This window comes from Danio rerio, chromosome 9, assembly GCF_052040795.2.
Source record: "Danio rerio strain M-AB ecotype USA chromosome 9, GRCz13ab, whole genome shotgun sequence".
Lineage (NCBI taxonomy): Eukaryota > Metazoa > Chordata > Actinopteri > Cypriniformes > Danionidae > Danio > Danio rerio.
This window is the reverse complement of record NC_141029.1, coordinates 28849511-28869489: the sequence shown is the minus strand read 5'-3', so window position 1 is coordinate 28869489 and position 19979 is coordinate 28849511. Positions and strand designations below refer to the sequence as shown.

Here is a 19979-nt window from a genome sequence, read left to right as displayed (position 1 = left end):
CACACACACACACACACACACACACACACACACACACACACACACACACACACACACACACATATACATACAGTATGTGTGTTTTCCACATGGATCTGCGCATGGGCCGTGCTTCCTCTGCACTGACTTTAGACGTTCTCCCAGCCTGCTAAAATAAACCAACGCGGTCTCGAGACTCTGAACAAATAAGCATCTCACTTTGGTCCAGATCCTCGAGCGGCTATCCTGCTGGAGTAAGTGATTGTTCCTTTACCTCCCTGATTAAAAGAAACAGGCTGGAATATAATACCAGCACTGTTACAAGCCAACCGGAAAAATAGCAGGCCTAATCCTGGAGAAAAGAAGTGCTCGTGCACATTGAGATTGGCAAAGTACCATGAAAGAAAATGCTGGAGGAGATTAAAGATTTTTACTTCTTCATGTGGGGTTGAACAAGGACAGAAGCTTTTTAGGATTTGTGCTAAAATGAAGGCAATCATAAGCTACGAGTTGTGGAATTTGCATTAATATTACCAGTCCTATTTTTAATTAAGAAGCTTTTGTCTTGAAGAAACAGTGTAACTTCAGGAAAAGTCTATTTGTTTGTAATTATTCACACTAATTCTTTGCTAACATGCAGTCAATTCTAGTTTAAGCTCTGCAGTTCTCTATTGACACCAGTGGTTTAATGAAGAACGTGTAAGAACCTTTCCAGTCAACTTATAAAGTGAAAGTGATTCTATAAAGTGAAACTTTTGTAGGCTAAAAGGTGTTCACACAACCAAATAATGATTCTTTTCAAGAACTGTTTACTAAAAGGTACTTTTGGTAACTAAAAAAGAGAACAAAGAAAAAGATAAAAAGATGGCATCACAGCTAAAATCCTGTTTACAGTATATGTATACAGTACAGTACATCCAGAAAGTATTCATTGCGCTTCCCCTTTTTTCACTTTTTTTTTTTGTTTACGTTACAGCCTTATTCCAAAAAAGATTTTTTGAAATTGTTGCAAATTTATTAAAAAATAAAAAATTGAAAATACACATGTAGCCTATATAAGAATTCACAGCCTTTGCTTAATACCTTGTTGATGCAACTTTGGCAGCAATTACAGCCTCAAGTCTTTTTGAATATGATGCCACAAGCTTGGCACACGTGTCTTTGGGTATTCTTGCCCATTCCTCTTTGCAGTACCTCTCAAGCTCTATCAGGTTGGATGGGAAGCAACTTTGCACAGCCATTGTCAGATGTCTCCAGAGATGTTCAATAAGATTTAGCTCTGGGCTCTTGCTGGGCCACTAAAAAACATTCACTGAGTTGTTGTGAAGCCACTCCATTGATATTTTAGTGGTGCGCTTTGGGTCAATGAATCGTTGCCCCAGTCTGAGGTCAAGAGCACTCTGAAGAAGGTTTTCATTCAGGATGCTGCATTTATTTTTCCCTCTATCCTGACTAGTCTTCCAGTTCCTGCTGCTGAAAAACATCACCACAGCAAGATGCTGCCACCACTATGCTTCACTGTAGGAATGGTATTAGCCTGGTGATGAGCGGTGCCTGGTTTTCTCTAAACGTAACGCCTGGCATTCACTACAAACAGTTAAATTTTAGTCTCATCAGACCAGAAAACTATGTTTCTTATGGTCTGAGAGTCCTTCAGATGCCTTTTGGCACATTCCAGGCGGGGAGTGGCTTCCGTCTGGCCACTCCACCATACAGGCCTACAGGTGGATAGCTGCACAGATGGTTGTCCTTCTGTAAGATCCTCCTTTCTCCACAGAAGAATGCTGGAGCTCACACAGAGTGATCATCGAGTTATTGATCACCTCCCTAACTAAGGCCCTTCTCCCCCGATCATTCAGCCTAGATGGCCAACCAGCTCTAGGAAGAGTCCTGGTTGTTCCAAACATCTTCCACTTACGGATGATGGAGGCCACTGTGCTAATTGGAAATTTCAGAGCAGCAGAAATTATTCTGTAATCTTCCCCAGCCTTGTGCCTTGAGACATTCCTGTCTCGGAGGTCCACAGACAATTCCGTTGCCTTTTCAAATCATGTACAATCAACTGAATTGACCACAGGTAAACTCCAATTAAGCTACTGAAACATCTCAAGACTGATCAGTGGAAACTGCTCAATTTAGAGATTCAAGTCAAAGGCTGTAAAAACATGTGATTTTTCAGGGTTTTTTATTTTTAGTGAATCTGCAACAGTTTCAAAAAATCTTTTTTTCACATTGTCATTATGGAGTATTGTGTGAAGAATTTTGGGGAAATAAATGAATTGAATGCATTTTGGAATAAGGCTGGACCAAAAAATGTGGAAAAAAGTAAAGCGCAATGAATACTTTCTGGATGCACTATATACAATTAATCATTGTTAGTCATGAAGATTATGACAAACAGCAATAGTCTTGATACTCATCACACTCATTATTAAAAGCTTTACTGCAAAAAGATCATAGCTAGTTCTTCATCACATATGTCATCAGCATAATATAAAACAGCAAAAGCAGTAGTTTCAAAACTTTTTCCCCCAGACTCATCCTATGAAACTTTGAACTGCAGTACCTAAAGTGGGGGTTATGGCACCAGGTTAAACGTTCTGACACCTTTACGGCACTTACATACATTAAAAATAAAGGCCATGACTGAACATGGAGAAAGGTCTCGGAGTGACAACCTCCAAAATTAAACAAAGAATATACTCAGGCCTATTGGCGTGTGTGCACTGTTGCATGCAAGATTTGTATATCTGAGTCACTGGCATTGTTATTTAAGGGGTTAAAACGTTTGGGAACCCCTGCTAAAAACCTCATTGGTAGTGACACCAATGGTCATTAAGTGAACTAAAACTTGTTGCAAATGCGTGAATTACAGGTACACAAACTGTGATACTACAAATTCCCTGTCAAGGACAATAAAGTTTATTACTACTACTATTAAAGAGACTGAACATGCCTATAAAAATGTATATATATATATATATATATATATATATATATATATATATATATATATATATATATATATATATATATATATATATATATAACACTACTAAAAAAAAAACATTTGTATAAGAAGAAGTAAAAATAAGTTAGGAATATCTTTAGAGCGACGATCTTTTAACAAACATCTAGATTATAAATCTATTAATAAATGCTGTGAGCTAATGTAGTTGGTGTTAGTGTAACAAAACTGTATTACAATGTGTTACTGTGTTGATTTAAAAGCCTTTATTTAAAATTAATTAAGTAATTTTGGACTGAATATATATCTGAATCTGGTCTGTCTGATCTGATCTATTTGAGCAGCTTTTTTCACCTTTTCAGAAAGACTAAAAACACACTCGCAAAAAAAACAAAAAACTTTTTAATGGTAATTTCATGTGGAAAATGGAAAAAAAGACTGAAAAAAACATGAATTTGAGCCAAACACAGAATGACACAAACCACCAAAGCACTCTCTCTCACGCGCACACACACACATGCACTAAAACCTCAAGACATTACAGAGACCACAAAATGCATCATCGTGCACATCGATTGGACACAGTAATTACAGAGAGATGCTTAATGGCGAGTAAGTGACCATGGTAACCAAGCAGCACTTTTCTGCAAACTTCAAACCCTTTTCCACACACCTGCCCAGACTCAAGAGGGCTTTTAACACAGGGAGGGGCACCATTTTGCTCACGCTCCCTTACACACATGCACACACACGGACGCAAATATGAACACAAGCAGAGCTGAAAACCTCAAAACACTTGATGTGTCCCAATTCCCAAAATATGTTTCCTAAATAGATTTTGAAAAGAAAAATAATTACGGTGTCCCAAATTGTAATAAATCTAAAAAATCCAAATGAGAAGGTTACCTGAGTGGTCTACCATTACCTGTACACATTTCAAGAGCAGATTCTTGCAAACAAATGATTCACTGTAAACATTGAGAATGCAAAACTGATGGTTAGATGTAGATGATCAGCTATATAAGTTGTAATGATGAGTAATTTTTACTGTCAATATCAATTAATATGTAACATTAATATTAAATGGAGGAAAGTAAATGTTGTAAATGTCATGATATTCATATTATACTGAGAATAACTAACTGCCAGTTGTGCATGTTGTGTTGAGAAATCTCTTTAGGTGTTTGCATAATACTGCATTCACACCGGACGTGGATGAAGCGTCAAGTGCGAGTGAAAAAAAAGTCTGCTGACACAACACAGGCTAAAACTCATGATACGAGACCATTCATGCTCATAGGACATGTGCATATATTGCCAACTTCCGTAATTGCAGTCTACCAGTTGTGTATGGTCATATGAGAAAGGTTTGACGAATCAGGGAATGATTCACAGAACCTCTGTTTTCGAAAGTTTGCATTTTGGTCTGTCTAAATTAAATACAACACCAATGTTTACAAACTTCTTTAGCATTTTGAAAGCGCTCAGTTTTCACAAGTCAAAGAGTAGTTTGGAGCCCAGGCATAACGGTCACAAAACATCAAACTCAAAGTCAAAGTCAACTTTATTGTTCATGTACAGGACATACAGAAAATCAGAATTGTGTTACTCTCAGACCCTAGGTGCCTAACATATGATACTAATCCAAAAAGATTTTTTAAAAGAAATTACAATAAATACAGCTACATATATAATATAATCCACAATATATATAAAAAAATGTAAACAATGCAATTACAATTAAGGCCACATATGTGTTTAAAAAAAAAAAAATACAATGTAAACAGCACCTAAGACGCGTTTGGTCATTAACTTTTAAATGCATGCTAGATAATATGCTACTTCATCCCTAAAAAAAAGGAAAGATTTTTTTTTTTAATAAAAGTGTGGAGGAAGAAATGTTGATTGACATGGCAGCTTAAATGGTGACATAGTATGCTCTTATTATACTAATTCTTATCTCCAATTATTCTAATATCCAACTTTTTACTGACAAATGATATTGTATTACACACATTTAAAATATAAAATATGGCTCTCATTTGGATCATGTGTATTAGCTTGGAATCTAATGTTAATACACCAAATATGCTTCCAAAAACAGATAAAATAGGCTTTAATCATAACTTTTGCCCAACCTAAAATGTAAACTGTGTATCAAATTTCTCTTTTGTAGATATTGCATGATGCATATGAGTTGAACCAACACGATTTTTTTTTTTGTTATTCAACCATAAGTGGAAGAGGTTTGGAACCACTTAATTGTTTTATGTTCAACACACATAAATTAGTTAAATTCATTTAGAAAACTTAGTCGAAATATGGTGGGACAACATGAAGGAATTGTGTGGAACCCAGCATTTTTACATTTTACTATCCTTTTAAACCCTGTGAGCACAATAGTATGGGACACAACTGTGCTGGCAAATTATACTGAATCGAAGCAAAAAATAAATAAATCAGCGAGATCATGTCCAGGATGGAAGATGAATGTATTGTGAGAGGACGTGGTCATGTCAGTGGTCAGTATAATGGGAGCTGTCTCTCCACACTTGGATGGATCTCTTGGACTCCAGCTCAAACCTGATCTGGATTCAGTCACACAGCAAAGCGGCCAGATTTAAATGGAGCTGCTCACAGGCTCGAGGCCAGACCTGCAGACTACATCTCTGAATCTCCAGACAAGGCCAGCGGGCTTCTGTTTGTTTCTCTTCCTCTCCGGCTTCCAAATTACAACAGTTCACACAAATTTAACAAGCAAATGAGTTTTTCTTCTTCTCTCCAACATTCCCCCTCATCCTTTGCTCTTGCTGACATAGCAGCAATAGTTTGTGTGTGTTTTTAACTCACACAGATACTCATTGGGCTAAAATGGGAGTTTATTCGTGGTGAAATCCCACTGTGGCCCGCCTTCCTTCCTAATGACCAGCATATGCCATATTTTGCCTCGACCCCATACGAATTTTAAAAAATATATATATTTTGGGGGAAAAACAGTTTTAAATTATTTAATTGCCTTGACACTTTGACATAAATAAATAAATAATTAAATAAATAAATAATTAAATAAATAAATAAATACATAAATAAATAAATAAATAAATAAATAAATAAATAAATAAATAAATAAATAAATAAATAAATAAATAAATAAATAAATAAATAAATAATTTAACTTTACAATGAACCAAAAAAGTGGCGCATTAGGTAGTTCTGTTGCCTCACAGCAAGAAGATCGCTGGTTCGAGCCTCGGCTGAGTCAGTTGGCATTTTCTTTACATGTTCTCCCTGCGTGGGTTTCCTCTGGGTGCTCCGGTTTGCATTTGCATAAGATAAATTAAAATCAAATGAATGAATGAATGAATGAATGAATGAATGAATGAATGAATAATCATGGATTTATTTTATAGTCAAATGACAAAGTATTTTGAGTAAAAATTTGCATAGCATAAATTAAATTCAAATAAACAAATGAATGAATGAATGAATGAGTTCTTATGGACTTGTATAATAAACTGAATTTTTGGAGTAGAAATTTTCATAGCATTAATTACATTCAAATAAATAAATAAGTAAATAAATAAATACAATCTCACAGATTTATTGTGTAATCAACCGACAAAGAATTTTGAGTAAAACTGTGCATAGCATAAAATAAATTTAGATAAATAAATGAATGAATTGAAGAATAAACAATCAAAAAAATAAATGCATTATCATGGATTTATTGTATAATCAACCAATTTGTTGCTTATTCTCACGCAATCATGTGATACTGTTTTGCAGGTCAGAATTCACAAAGCTTGAACAATCCAACGCAGCAAACTGCAAAACTTGTCGCAGGAGCTTGCATTTCTGGCCTGATGCATTCATAAATGGAAGTCTGTGGGGAGAAAAGTGCAGTGTGACCGCAGCTTGAATGAATGAATGAATAAATACATTCTCATGGACTTATTGTATAATCAACTTTATTTTGAGTAAAAATGTGCATAGCATAAATAAAATTTAAATGAATGAATGAATGAATGAATGAATAAATAAATACATTCTCATAGACTTAATGTATTAATCAACAAAATATTTTGAGTAAAAATAAGCATAACAAATTAAATTCAAATGAATGAATGACTGAATGAAGAAATCAATGGATGAATGAATGAATGAATGAATGGATGAATGAATGAATGAATGAATTAATATAGACTTATTGTATAATCAACTGACAAAACATTTTAAATAACAATGAGCATAAAAAATTAAATTTAAAGGAATGAACAAATAAATAAATAAATAAATAAATAAATAAATAAATAAATAAATAAATAAATTCCCATGGACTTATTGTATAATCAAATGACCACGTATTTGGAGTAAAAATGTGCATAACAGAAATTAAATTCTAATAAATGAATAAATAAATGAATAAATAAATAAATAAATAAATAAATAAATAAATAAATAAATAAATAAATAAATAAATAAATAAATAAATAAATAAATAAATAAATAAATAAATTCTCATGGACTTATTGTATAATTAACCAGCAAGGTATTTAGAGTAAAAATGTGCATAACAGAAATTTAATTAAAATAAAGAAATTCTAATGGATTTATTGTATATAATCAACCAATAGAGTATTTTGAGTATGAACGTGTATAGCATAAATTGTATTTGCATATCTCATTAAATAAACAAATAAAATCAATTTGCTCCAAGTACATGAGTTGAAATCAACAGACAGTAAATGCTCAAAGTAATTTTGCATGTCATTTTACCAAAACAGTTAATATTCCATCACTTACAGTAAAACATCTCAGTGTTTTCCAAAATACAAAATCATTGCACAGCCATTGTGGTGAGTCAATAATGTCAGTAAGCTCTGAATTCTACATCTGGTCCCAAAATCATAACTATATTTATAATCATTAAAATAAAAACATAAAAGTACCAGTGTTTGAAGAACCAGAGTATGTTCTGCCTGATGAAAGCAAATGAGTTTCTCCCCTTCCCTCCAACATTTCCCCTCATCCATTGCTCTTGCTGACATAGCAACATGAGTGTTTTGTGTGTTTTTTACTCACAAACCCTCATCCAGCTAAAATAGGGGTCTATTAGTGGTGAAATCCCACCGCGGCCCACCCTCCTTCCTAATGACCTGCATATATGCCACATCCTGCAACTACGAAGCATCCAGGAAAACAGATAAACAGCATTCATATAGGTGTTTGTGTGTGTGTGTGTGTGTGTGTGTGTGTTTGCGTCAGATTCGGAGAGTAAACACAAGTGGTCTAATGTGTAATCGAACATTGTTATCCTTAATGGAGAACAGTCATTTGCTAACGTTAATTACTAACATTAGTCTCAATCATGACCAATGTGTGGATATATGTGCTATAATGACTGGTGTTAATGTGCATGTGTTAATGGTCAGCGAGTCCAGGTCGCCAGGTCGTGCCAGTCTCAGGAGGAGCCTCATATTGGCTCGGTTAATGCTAGCCAGACCTCCTACGACTGGCACTAACTTTGAATGCGGTTTCATTGGATTTCATCAGAAATGAGCAAGATTTGCAGCATTATAGAGAAGAGTAGCACATGCAGGATTTTGCTCACCCTGCTTAGTTTCAAATGGAGAGGCAGGAACAAGATTTTTTTTTTTTTTTTTGCTTTTAAAGGCAATTTCAGTAAATGTCACACATTCATTCTGTCTGTCTCTCTCTCTCTCTCTCTCTCTCTCTCTCTCACACACACACACACACACACACACACACAAAGAAAAAGTAATGGACTTCAACTTGTCATCTTTTCACTCAGTGAAAAAAATGCTAAGCTCACAATGATGACATTTTTTGGACAACATGTGTTTGTGAGAGAGAATTTAGGCCTCTGCACTGCACCTCACTTTGAATTCCAGTCAGTAATAAATGTACTCGTGTGGAAACTGTGATGATATTCGATAAATATTCTACCATTGTGAGTGAACATAATCTGACATGAGAAGATTTTTTTGTAAAGAAAAATAAATGAATAAATAAATTGAATTCCCTGAATTCGCTGTGACAGTTGACAGTGTCAATTAAATAAATATGCATCTTAGTGCTTTTTTGTTATTAATTATGTATATCACAGCTGAATATTACATTTTGTGTTGTTAAATTCATGATTATTGCAGTATTTTAGTGTTTTGTGTGTGTGTGTGTGTGTGTTATCGCGTTTAAAGTGGTGTTTATTAACTTTTTGTTAACTATTATTTTAACACATACAGTTAGAATCATTAAAAGTCTGAAATATTAGCCCCACTTTGATTTTTTAAAAATATTTCCCAAATGATGTTTAACAGAGCAAGGACATTTTCACAGTATGTTTGATAATATTTTTTTCTTCTGGAGTCTTATTTATTTTATTAAAAATTTTTTATGAACCATTTTAAGGTCAAAATTAATAGCCACTTTAAGCAATTTTTTCCCTGACTGTCTTCAGAACAAATCATCGTTATACAATAACTTGCCTAATTACCCTAACCTGCCTAGTTAACCTAATTAACCTAGTTAAAGGGCCATGAAACCCCCTCGTTTCAGCAGGGTGTTTTCACACCTCTACTTTGGAAAAAGTCAGAAAAGTGGGCGTGTCCAGCTCTGTTTAGGGGGGAGTGTCGGAGGAAGAAAAGTGGGATGGTATGGGAGTGTCTATTTGGGCACGCGCGAGTTTCAGAGTCAAAATACACACACACACACACACACACACACACAGTAGAAAGTGATGGTGTTTAACCTACATGGACATCTGTAGTCGAATTATTTGCCAAATTATTATGGTGGCTTGAAAAGCCAACATACTGTTATCTCACGTAAACTTATTATTATTATGTTGGCTTGAGAAAGCCAACATACTGTAATGCTACTTAAACTTATTCTTATTATTATTATTATTCCGGCTTCTGACCAAAAAAAAGCAATCGCTTCTCCTCCCAGGGCTTAGATGCTACAAGCCCCAAATTTGGTCAAAAGCTGCCTACTGCTCATGAGATGGTTGCTGTATGTCCTCATGCCGATAAGATTTGTAGTTTTTTAATTAAAATTTTTTTTATTAAAAAATTGTATCGAGTATTTGGGGCATATAAAAAAGTATACAATCCTCAAATTTGGCCAAAAGATGTGCTTTAAATTACTGATAATTGTCATATTTATTTGGTGTAATTATAAATAACAGTTTTCCTATAAATATTTTTTTTTATATTAAATTTGTAACATTCAAACAAAAAGCTTGTCAGAGTGTCCACGAGATGGCGCCAGAGAACCATTTTTGAGCCCTTTGTAATTTAGTACTGGCCCTTTAAGAGGCACTGCTCCTTTAAGAGGCGGAGATATCCGGAGTTATCCGTGCTGACTCCTCTACTTGTGATAATGAAAATGAAAGCCATGCGAACATTCACGTATATTATACAATAAACATATTGAATATAAAATCATTCTAACTTTATTTTTCATCTTTAACCCACTAAAACAGCTATGTCCTTGCCACAAAACTAATAATACATCTTCAAAACCTACAATTTCTTTCCATTCGGTGCGGTCGGACCTGAACGTCTTTATAATCACGTGTAAATTCTAACAAAGACAATGTTTGCACTTTTTAAATTACATTTTATTTATTGTGCAAAAATAAAACATCCAAACAGCATCATAACCAATAAAAACACACAGCAAAGAAAATGTATTTTAAAATAGTGAATATATATATATACATACAATGTATGGAGATTTTTTATATCCCCTTAATATGCTCTGCTGTTGCTGCATCAATTTCTCTCTGTAACGTCTGGATTGCAATTTACACTGCAATGTTCACAATTTATTATTATGGGGGGAAATCCAAACAGTATTATAATGTTTTAAAGCAAAAATGTTAAGAACAATTATTTACAAACAGTGAAAATAAAGTGTGTGTATATACATATATATACATACAGTTGAAGTCAGAATTATTAGCTCCCCTGTTTATTTTTTCCCCAATTTCTGTTTAATGGAGGGAAGTTTTAATAACTCATTTCTAATAACTTCTTTATTTTATCTTTGCCATGATGACAGTAAATAATATTTGACTTGATATTTTTCAAGACACTTCTATACAGCTTAAAGTGACATTTAAAGGCTTAACTAGATTAATAAGGTGAACTAGGCAGGTTAGGGTAATTAGGCAAGTTATTGTATAATGATGGTTTGTTCTGTAGACTATCAAAAAAAATTGCTTAAAGGGGCAAATAATTGTGTCCCAAAAATAGTTTTTAAATAATTAATAACTGCTTTTATTCCAGCCGAAATAAAACAAATAAGACTTTCTCAAGAAGAAAAAAATATTATCAGACATACAGTGAAAATTTCCTTGCACAGTTAAACAAAATTTGGGAAATATTAAAAAAGGGAAAAAAAAATCAAAAGGGGGTTAATAATTCTGACTTCAACTGTATATATGTATGTATATATATACATACATATATACATATATACATATATAACACATACACACATTTATGGTTAGGGTTATAAGGATTATTTCTTAATCCCCCTTTTATGTTAGCAAAAACATAAGTTTACTTCAGATATTTCTTTCAAAACAATATTCTGTGCCGCAAAAGAGCCTTCTCCTCACTTGTGATAATGACAATGAAAGCCAAGCTTTTGGCCTATGCTGTACCAAAAATTAAATAAAATCACCCAGGTGATGACAACTAAATATTACGATTATAACATTGTGTTAGTGGCCAGTGGGGTGGAACAACATCATTGGTCAGAATTAACCACGTAATGAAGACGTCCTATAATATTGTATTTAATGCGATTTTCTTCCTGTAAACTATATATAACTATATAACTATAACGATATATATAATGCTGCAAATTACTGTAAATTGACTGTACTCTATATTAACTGCAAAAATTATAAGACTGATTAAGTAAAAGACAAATTAACTAAATGTATGTGCTATTGTTTCATTAGTATTTTAATTTAATATTTTTCTTCATATGATGTTTATTATAATGTAATTTTGTTCAGATTATAATATATACTATAAATACTAACTATACTATAGTGATCTGCATTAAACAACCTGAACAAATCAGTCCTCTCTCTCTCTCTCTCTCTCGATTTGATCAAAAATGTAAATGAGGCCTTCCGATTAACAGTCCAGTGGACCCTAGCAACAGCCTAGAAACCACTCAGAACACCCTAGCAACTACCTAGGAATGCCTTAGCTATACCTTAGCAACCGCCTAGCAACCACTTCTCAACCGCTGTGCTTCCTGCCAACTGCCTTTGAGTCCCCGGCGCAGTCACGTTGGCTTTCTCAAGCCAACATCAAAGTTCGTCAACGAACTTTAGGTTCTAGTTCTTCTTCTTCTTCTTCTTCTTCTTCTTATTCTTCTGAGACTAATTTTAAAGTCTATCTCCTCCTAACCCTTTCAAGCTTCATACCTCAAACTTTCGTCAAACCTTCAAACTGGTCTGACTCGGGTTGCTATATCTTTTCCGACTGATCCGACTTTCGGTTTTCCGAAAAACGACCCGGAAAATTCCCAAAATTCCCATTGACTTAACATTGGGTCAAACTTTGTGACCTCATAACTCTGCATCAGACTGTCCTACAGACTTCTAACTGGGCTCATTTAACTCAGTCTAGCCAGCAGCCAATAACTGATGACCTTTAAACTTACTAGCCACTCCCTAGCAACCACTTTTGGCACCCTAGCAACTGTCCCATAGACTTCCATTGTAAAAGACTGCCATTGACTTAACATTGAGTCAACCTTTGTGAGCTCATAACTCTGCATCAGACTGTCCTACAGACTAGAGTCAGGCCCCATTCAACTCAGTCTAGTCAGCAGCCAATCACTGATGACCTTTAGACTTACTAGCCACTCCCTAGCAACCACTTATGGCACCCTAGCAACTGTCCCGTAGACTTCCATTACAAAAGACTCTCATTGACTTAACATGGGATCAAACTTTGTGAGCTCATAACTCTGCATCAGACTGTCATAGAGACTAATGGCTGAGCTCATTTAACTCAGTCTAGCCAGCAGCCAATCACTGATGGCCTTTTAACTTTCTAGCCACACCCCTAACTACCACATACTGCACCCTAGCAACTGTCCTATAGAATGTAATTAGCTGTGCTATCAAATGCTTATAATTCTAACATGCTAATGACATGCCAATCATGCTAGCAACATGCTACTCATATGCTAATCATGCTAATGACATGCTAACTCATACTGGAAACATGCTAATGACATGCTAATTTGTACTAGAATCATGCTAGTAACATGCTAATTCAAACTAGACTCATGTTAATAACTGGCCTACATGCATATCTTTGCATAGCAGTGTCCTATTGACTTGGGGGATGGCTCATCTGACTCAGACAACCAATGAGCATCTCAATATGATAATGAAGCTCACAAGCCACGCCCCCAAATTGATTCCATAGACTTCCATTAAAATAGGCCAAGATGCATATCTTTGCATAGCAGTGTCATAGAGACATGGGGGTTGGTTCATTCGACTAAGACAACCAACCACATTCAAGTTCACTCTGTAACCTCGCCCATAGCAACAAAACAGAGTACCCTAGCAACCATTCATCAACAGCTATATCTCAGCATCAGAACATCGTAGAGACTTGGAGATTGGCTCGTTTGACTCATGCTAGCAAACGGAACTTCCTATATGCTACACATGCTAGCAGTGACTAGCTACATGCTAATATTGACTAGCCCAGTACTGTAACTTGCTAGAAATGCTTACTAAGTATAAATGTTTTATCAATCATGTATGTGAGGCTTGCCTAGTAACCAACCAGGGTACCCTAGCAACTGCCTAGCAACCACCCAAATTACCCTAGCAACCGCCTAGCAACCACCTAGCAACGGCCTAGTAATGCCTTAGTAAGGGCCTAGCGACCACTCAGGACACCCTAGCAACCGCCTAGCAACGCCTTAGCAACCACTCAGAATACCTTAGCAACCACCTAGCAACACCTTAGCAACCACCTAGCAACCACTTGGGACACCTTAGCAACCGCCTAGCAACACCTTAGCAACCACCTAGCAACCACTCAGAACACCCTAGCAACTGCCTAGCAACGCCTTAGCAACCACCTAGCAACCACTCAGGACACCCTAGCAACCACCTAGCAACACCTTAGCAACCACCTAGCAACCACTCAAGACACCCTAGCAACCACCTAGCAACGCCTTAGTAACCACTCAGAACACCCTAGCAACCATCTAGCAACCACTTAGGACACCTTAGCAACCACCTAGCAACACCTTAGCAACCACCTAGCAACCACTCAGAACACCCTAGCAACCGCCTAGCAACACCTTAGCAACTACCTAGCAACCACTTAGGACACCCTAGCAACCGCCTAGCAACACCTTAGCAACCACCTAGCAACCACTTAGGACACCCTAGCAACCGCCTAGCAACACCTTAGCAACCACCTAGCAACACCTTAGCAACCACCTAGCAACCACTCAGGACACCTTAGCAACCACCTAGCAACACCTTAGCAACCACCTAGCAACCACTCAGAACACCCTAGCAACCGCCTAGCAACACCTTAGCAACCACTCAGGACACCCTAGCAACCACCTAGCAACACCTTAGCAACCACCTAGCAACCACTCAGGACACCCTAGCAACCACCTAGCAACGCCTTAGCAACCACTCAGAATACCCTAGCAACCACCTAGCAACCACTTAGGACACCTTAGCAACCATCTAGCAACACCTTAGCAACCACTCAGAACACCCTAGCAACCGCCTAGCAACACCTTAGCAACCACCTAGCAACCACTCAGAATACCCTAGCGACCACCTTGCAACACCTTAGTAACCACTTAGCAACTAGTCAGAACACCTTAGCAACTGCCTAGCACCACCTTAGCAACCACTTAGCAACCACTCAAAACACCCTAGCAACCGTCTAGCAACACCCTAGCAACCACCTAGCAACTAGTCAGACCACCTTAGCAACTGCCTTGCACCACCTTAGCAACCACCTAGCAACCACTTAAAACACCCTAGCAACCGCCTAGTAAAATGCTAATTCATGCTAGAATCATGCTAACAACATGCTAATTCATGCTAGAATCATGCTAGTAACATGCTAATTTATGCTAGATTTATGCTAACAACATGCTAATTCATGCTAGAATCATGCTAGTAACATGCTAATTCATGCTAGAATCATGCTAACAACATGCTAATTCATGTAAGAATCATGCTACTAACATGCTAATTCATGCTAGAATTATCCTAGTAGCATGCTAATTCATGCTAGAATCATGCTAGTAACATGCTAATTCAACCACTTCAAACTTTCAGATTCGGCTTTTCAAGCCACCATAAAGTTTGTCCTCAAACTTTAATATCTAGTTAAATGTTGGACTTTAACTGCAGTTTGGCTCTTTCATTCAGGGAATTCATTCATGCCCCTCGCGACAAACGAGATATTTGATTCGAGGAACTGCTCTAAGCGTGTATTTTTCATGCAATGTTTGATACCGCACGGCAAATGAGAGAAAGAAAACCTCCACATTTCCCGGAAACTTAGATGCACACGGCAGGTAGTGTCAGAATTTTCCGGTCACTAAATGCGGTGAAAATCCTACACGAGGTTAAAGTTTGGTTGTGGTGTTAACATGTTTACACTCGGTGCAATGGTTAACTTAGTTCGATCCGAACAAACTGAATAAACAAAGAACGCTGGTCGCTCACTTACCAAATCTGTAGAGACAGGACAATCACCAGCAACTAGAGCCGCGTCTTTATTTAGAGGAGACAACAAGCGAATCCGGATCTCAGCGTTTGCAGATGAGAACAGCTCTCAGGTAAACAATGTTCCTCCTTAGACACGTAAGCTATTGTTGTTGAGCGTCGTGTACACTGTTAATCCACACGTGAGTCTGAGCTCTCACAGAGAGAAAATGAAAACGAAACTTGACTGCAGCAAACTATAAAAGCAACACTTCACGCTTTTTTTGCCAATACAACATGGTGTGTCTGTCGTCTAAACACTGTGACAGTAATGAATATTAATGAAGTTGCACAATAGAGCGCGCTGATTGGTTTGAACCAAGCCTTACTCATGCATTAATGCATCACACTGTAAGACATAATAAGACACACTCTGGCACAGACACCCAGTCAGCACGCTGGAATACACGCTATTATGTCATGACCGTGACGCAGCTTCAAAAATTCGTTTTAAACCAGAAGTACGAATTTGCTTGAAATAACGCAAAAACAACCAATTTACACTTTTTAGTGAAATATGTGTGTCCTAATAGTGTTTTTAGCAGTGTGGGACACATATACGACTGTCAACAGCTCAAAAAATGTGTTTTGGTGTTTCGTGACCCTTTAAGCCTTTTAATGTCACTTTAAACTGTATAAACATATCTTGAAAAATATCTAGTCAAATATTATTTACTGTCATCATGGCAAAGATAAAATAAAACAGTTATTAGAAATTAGTAAATAAAACTATTATGTTTACAAATGTGCTGAAAAAAATCTCTCCTTTAAACAGAATTTGAGGGAAAAAAAATTGGAGGCTAATAATTCTGACTTCAACTGTACATTATTGGTGGATTGATGGAGTGACTGATTTTAAATAATACACCTGATATTTTATATGAACAAGTTTTCTCTGTTTGATGGTGAACATGTATTTTTAGACATGTTGACCTTTATATTAACAGCATATCAATGCAAAAAAAAAGTTTGACGAGCATGCTGCTGTAAAAAAAAAAATATGTCAGAATTGTCTTTCTTTTTTTGAGCTATTGGTTTAATTTAGCCACAACATCCTGAATTCAACATAAGACACACCCAGACCCACATCACGACTTCATTTATAATAAAAGCTATCAATCTTTTAACTGTTGCAACATATTCTGGTGATGAAAGGAGCAGTAAGCATTTGAATGTGTATTCACTCCCTTCCTGAGAAATCTGATTAACTAATTATAGCTAAATGCAGCTCCAAATGAAGGTTTGGGAGGGACCTGTTCATACAATTTGGGCCATTTCAGTGATAAGAGGACATAAAGAGACGTTTGCTCACTAGAGTTCCCCTCATCCTGCTTCTTCTGCAAAACACCTAATTTATTTAAATCTTTATGGTATAAATTTTCAATTTCAGACAGCAAGTCAATTCATCTGGAAAAAAAAATACTAATAAAAATACAAAAAAAAATTTATTGAAACAACTGATGTTTATGTCATTTGGTGATAATTAATGATACTGTATCATACCTGGTACTAAACCATATAATAATGGAAGTAAATTGCAAAAAGATCTATTTTATAACTTGATATTATTTAGTAGTTGTGGAAATCTGTGAATTGTTAAAGAAAGTGTTTTAAATAATATTTATTTTAAAAATGAGAGTAACATTATCACACTATTTACATGTGTGTTTTAAAATGCAAGTATAATGTTCTTTTTGTGATTATTTTATGCATTTTAGAATGATAACTATATACATATAAATAATTTTGTGTCTGTGTGAGTGTACCTTCTAATCTATCACATTGCTCACATATGTATAGCAATACCAGTAATTGACCTTGTGGGGATATATATTTTTATTTATTTATTTTTTTATTATTATTTAGGTCCCCATGAGTAAAATAAATTATGAAGAAATAAGTGTTTAGGAAATGAAAAACTAAACAATCTTTTCTGTGAGGATTGGTTTAACGGGCAGAATTTCTGCAGGGGGATAGAAAATGCAGTATGTACAGTTTTAAAATAATTTTGTAAATGGAAAGTCCCCTTACAGATAGTTTTACCAGTGTACGTGCTAGAGCTGGGCGATGACATCGGTCTCAGTATTTTATTGAACGAGCACCATTGAAAATACCAATAAAAAAAGTTCCGTGTGACGGTTCGGTGAAGTGGTATAGCTTTAAGCGTAAAGAAAATGTGGCTGCTGAGCATGCGCCTTGCAAGTAATCTCAGTAAACTCAGAGTATTTGTCATTTACTATGGAGGTGCTTGTCATGCACGACGCGCATATGGTGTGCAATAGGCACGCACATGATTCATGCATATTTTCTAAGTACACTTTGTTAAAAAAACATCTGAACTTTTCAGAATGCCCTGAGCACAAGACGATTTATGCAAGTAGAACTAACCAATCTGCTTCACACTTAATATGGAATATAAATATTTCCGTAATTATAGTAGACTAATTACCTAAGACAAACACAGCACACCAAACACTGCTGCAGCTTTTACTTCTCTCCATAAACTTGCATCGGAGCTGCAGCAATGGTTTGTCTGTTTGTCATCCTCTGAGGAAACGGTTGATGGTCACGTAGTTACGAGAGAGACAATAGAAAATGGTGAGGGAAACCACGTTACCACATACCACGTATAAACAAATTTCACACTGAATAGGAAATTCAGGACTTACTTTCAGCATTCAGCTGAAATTACCTCCAACATTCAGCACTTACAGCACTGGTTACTTTAATCATTCTCTATTCAGGTAGACAGCAGTTATACTTGTATGACTGAATGTAGCTTCTGGGATGTTGCAGAGATGATCTCAATGATGATAAACTGAAGACAGCCTTTAGTCTTCAAAGTTTGTCTTCTTGGACTACAGGCAATATCATTGACATTATTTACTTCAGATGTCAAGCTCAATTGGCAGTGTGGCTGACAGATCCAAGTCATGTCAGTGTAGTTTATCATCATCTCTGCTGCATAGTAAGAAATACAAGGAGCCAGTAAAACCTTTCTGCAATATTTTTTAGGCTGTCCTCTTTTTCCCTTTCTCAGCCATCTTTAGGCATTTTTGGGATGGATGGTGGGTCATGCGGCCTCACACATACACAAACACACTGTTCAAGAAAAGAGATATTAGTCAGCTTAGTGCGACAGTGACAGTTAACTAAATAAGCAATGATCTGCCAGCGTATCAAAGAGGCGATGCTGGAAGATTTATTCCCAATGCCCATTGTTTTCTTTCTCAAAGGCCCGAAAGCATGACCTCAGATTTATGAGACTGCACTCGGCCTTTCTGTCAACATACACAGACATACACACACCACAAAGACCAGACGCCGGTCCCTGGTGTGTTTGCACACAGCTCAGAATAGACCAGTACTGTCAACGCAAGGGAATGTTTTAATCAGAAAGCAAAGCAAGCACTGCCCTATGTAGACGCACGCATGAGCAAACGCAAGAGTGCAATAAAAATAAAGATACAATTGAATGGCTTTGGAAAATATGTACTAATACCAAGTTTGACCTTTTTGGTCTATAAAACTGCATTAATCCTTCATGGCAAAGATTCAACAAGGCACTGGAAATGTTGCTTAGATATTTTGGTCTATATTGACATGATAGCATCACACAGTTGCATAGCTGCTGCAGATTTGTCAGCTGCACATCCATGATGTGAATCTCCCATCCCAAAGGTGCTCTATTGGATTGAGGATCTGGTGACTGTGGAGGCCAGTTTAGTGCACTGAACTTATTGTCATGTTCAAGAAACCAGTCTGAGACAATTTGTGCTTTATGACATGGTACGTTATCCTGTTGGAAGTAGCCATCAGAAGATGGGTACACTGTGGTCATAAAAATATGGACAGGGTCAGCAACAATGCTCAGGTAGGCTGTGGCACTGACACAATGCTCAGTTGGTACCAATGGGCCCAAAGTGTGTCAAGAAAATATCCTCAAACAATTACACCACCACCACCACCTGAACCACTGATACAAGGCAGAATAGATTCATGCTTTTGTGTTGTTGACGCCAAATTCTGACACCATCCAAATGTCGCTGCAGAAATCGAGACTCATCAGACCAGGCAACGTTTTTCCAATCTCCTATTGTACAATTTTGGTGAGCCTGTGATAATTGTAGCCTCATGGTGCTTTCACACCTACACTTTTGTTTCGGAACCTGTCTAAAGAACCCTTTGCCCAGTTAGCGCGGTTCGTTTGGC

At 36.4% G+C, this 19979-nt stretch overlaps 1 protein-coding gene and 1 long non-coding RNA gene across 9 annotated transcripts in view; one reads left to right on the top strand and one right to left on the bottom strand.

Annotated features, from left to right (window-relative positions):
* LOC141376138 (uncharacterized) overlaps positions 1-19979 on the bottom strand; it is a 1062333-nt gene that overhangs the window by 160526 nt on the left and 881828 nt on the right. The window lies entirely within an intron of this gene.
* Positions 1-19979, top strand: part of LOC141376140 (uncharacterized) — an 89190-nt gene that overhangs the window by 31878 nt on the left and 37333 nt on the right. The window contains exon 3 of one of the 2 annotated variants that reach the window (XR_015499621.1): positions 6734-7222. The exons of the other annotated variant lie outside the window; for it this stretch is intronic. This is a non-coding gene — a long non-coding RNA (uncharacterized LOC141376140). Of the gene's footprint in view, positions 1-6733; positions 7223-19979 lie in introns of those variants that run through there. 2 annotated transcript variants of the gene reach the window in all.